Genomic DNA, 2926 nt, shown 5'->3' on the forward strand with positions numbered 1-2926 from the left:
ATATATATATATATATATATATATATACACATACATTATATATATTTATATTCATTTTATATGTATATATATATACACATTATATATATCTCTTTTACTCTTTTACACTTTTACTTGTTTCAGTCATTTGACTGCGGCCATGCTGGGGCTCCGCTTATATATACACATTATATATATATATTCATTATATGTATATATACATTATATATATTTATATGTATATATGTTATATATATATATATATGTATGTATGTGTACATTATATATATATGCACATATATATGCACATATATCTGCATATATATATATATATATATATATATATACATTATACGCACACACACACACACACACACACATATATATATATATTCATGTAATGTGTGGTGATTTTATGGAAAGAAGTCCCATAAGACTCATCAGTTTAGTTAAGAATTGAGAAGACAAGTTGTGAAGTATTATTTTCATATCTTCGCAAATTTACGCCTGTTAACTACCAGCAAAATTTGAAGACTCAACATTAGCAATCTTTTTTGGAAACCTCCAAATTGAAGGAGGAATTTACATTCAACCTTTTTACACCTATATATATATATATATATTTATATATATATATATATACATACACACATACATTTTATACATTATGTATACACATACATTTTATATATTATACATATATATACAATCTTTTACTCATTTACTCATTTCAGCCATGCAGCCATGGTCATGCTGGAGCACTGCCATGGTCTTGCTGACTTCCTCGGTCTGGGTGTTTTACATCACCACTTCTGTATGTGCCTTTGTCCCAGCTGTTGGCACATTTGGTGTGTAATGGAGTTTGATTCTGCTGTCCTCGTCTGTACCTCATGTTGGGCTGTTGGTTCATCTGGTATTGTGGAGAGGAGGATGTCTAGTTGAAGACATCTGCTTCTACCTTATGCAACTTTCTTAATTTTTGTGGCAGGGCATTGAAGATCTGTGGGCCTTTGAACCCTAGACTATTGCAATACCTGCTCCTGAATCTAGATGTAGTGGGTGATACTTTTGGTACAATACAATGGCAGCCAGTTCTGGAATTTGTATAACACTCAATGCCAAAGTTAGGTACTAGCCCTTCTAGGATTTTCCATATGTATATTATTGCATATCTCTCATGTCTTCACTCCAGGAAGTAAAGCTGTAGTTTTTTCAGCCTGTCTCTTTAGCTCATCCACTGCACTGTTTCAATCTTTTTAGTGTAGTGGCATTGGACTGCTTCAAGCTCCACTGTTAGTTTGGTACTACGTGGTGACCATAACTGGGAGCAGTAGTCCAGGCAGCTGAGAACAAAGGTTCTCCACAGGGTCAACATAGTTTCTTGGTCTCTTGTCTTGAAGGATCTCAGTATCCCTCCTGCCAGTTGTCTGCACTTTGCTGCCATCTTGCTTATGTGCATATGAAATGATGCGTGATTGTACATACTGATCCCCAAGTCTCCCACTGCCTGTGACTCTGGGATTGTAGTGCCTTCAGTTCCTGTAAATGTAGATTGTACTGTACTTGTGAGTTGATAGTGCACTGCTTGAAAATTTACAGCATTAAACTGCATGTTTATTTTGGCCCGCTTGTATATTGAGTTTAAGTCCTGTTGTAAGCTTGTGACATCATCTTGGTTTTTTTATTGCCTGTGATAATTTTGTATCATCAGCATAACTAGTGACAGTGGTTGTCCGAGTGACTGTGGGCATGTGTAAGAGGGCTATTATGAACAGTAATAGCCCCAGAACAGTTCCCTGGGAACACCACTTAGGATTTGAGTTTCCTCAGAAAGGGCGCCATTAGCTGCAACTACCTGACTTCTGTTTTTAAGGAAGTCATGCAGCTACTTTCCCAGTTTACCAACAATGCTAAGGTCTCATAGCTTATGACTTATTATGCCATGATCTACCTTACCAAATGCCTTTGTGTAGTCAAGGTATATCATGCTGACATCTGAATGATCCAGCTGTTGTCTCATAGTGCTGTAGGAGCTGTGTGAGGCAGCTTCTTCCTGGATGGAAGCCATGCTGAGTATTGTTCAGTAGGTCATTATCATCATTATCAACTTCTTTCTGATGATTTGCTCCATGACTTTACTGATATGTGAAGTCAGAGAGATTAGCCTGTATTTTTTGGCCTCTGTTCTGCTTCCACCTATGTGGATAGGGCATATAATACCTTCTTTCAGCTTTTTAGGAAGTATACCACTTGCAAGGAAACTTTGGAAAAGTATCTGAAGTGGTTTTGCTAAAGCCTGCTTACATGACTTTAGGAGAATAGCTGGGAAGCCATCAGGAACAGTGGCAGAGCATGAGCTCATTTCATCTATGGCTGCTCTTACATCTGTTTTCTCGGTGTTGATGTAATCAATGGCTGGCACTTCCTTTTTTAGAGCTGAATTCAACTGGATTACTTATCGGCATGTGTCTAAGTGGGGAAGTGAAGACACTTTTAAATTGTTTACTGAGTATCTCACTCATCCTTCCTGGGTCTTCCATCAGTGAGTCATTCCCTTGGAACAAGGGTCCTATTTTATATTGTATTGTGGCTGTTTCCTTTGCAAATTTATAGAAAGCTTTGGGATTTGTTTTTATGCTTTCCACAGCCCTTTTCTCTCTCTCTCTCTCTCTCTCTCTCTCTCTTTCCCTTTCATGAGAGAGTTTGATCTTGCTTTCAGTTTCTAGGAGCATCCGTGTTAAGATAGACTTCTCTCTATCCTTCAGTTGCCTATTCAGCCGCTTTGAGATCTTTGACCTGCATCTCATAAGGATTTTTCTGTCCCTGGGAATCTAGTTTGGCAGTGCACTGGCCTTTCTTTCTGAGATGTATTTAGTGCATATAGCTTGCACTGTTGACATAAACTGGCTAAGTTTCAGATATTGTATATATAGATATATTCATATAT

The sequence above is a fragment of the Octopus bimaculoides genome, chromosome 4 (assembly GCF_001194135.2).
Source record: "Octopus bimaculoides isolate UCB-OBI-ISO-001 chromosome 4, ASM119413v2, whole genome shotgun sequence".
Classification (NCBI taxonomy): domain Eukaryota; kingdom Metazoa; phylum Mollusca; class Cephalopoda; order Octopoda; family Octopodidae; genus Octopus; species Octopus bimaculoides.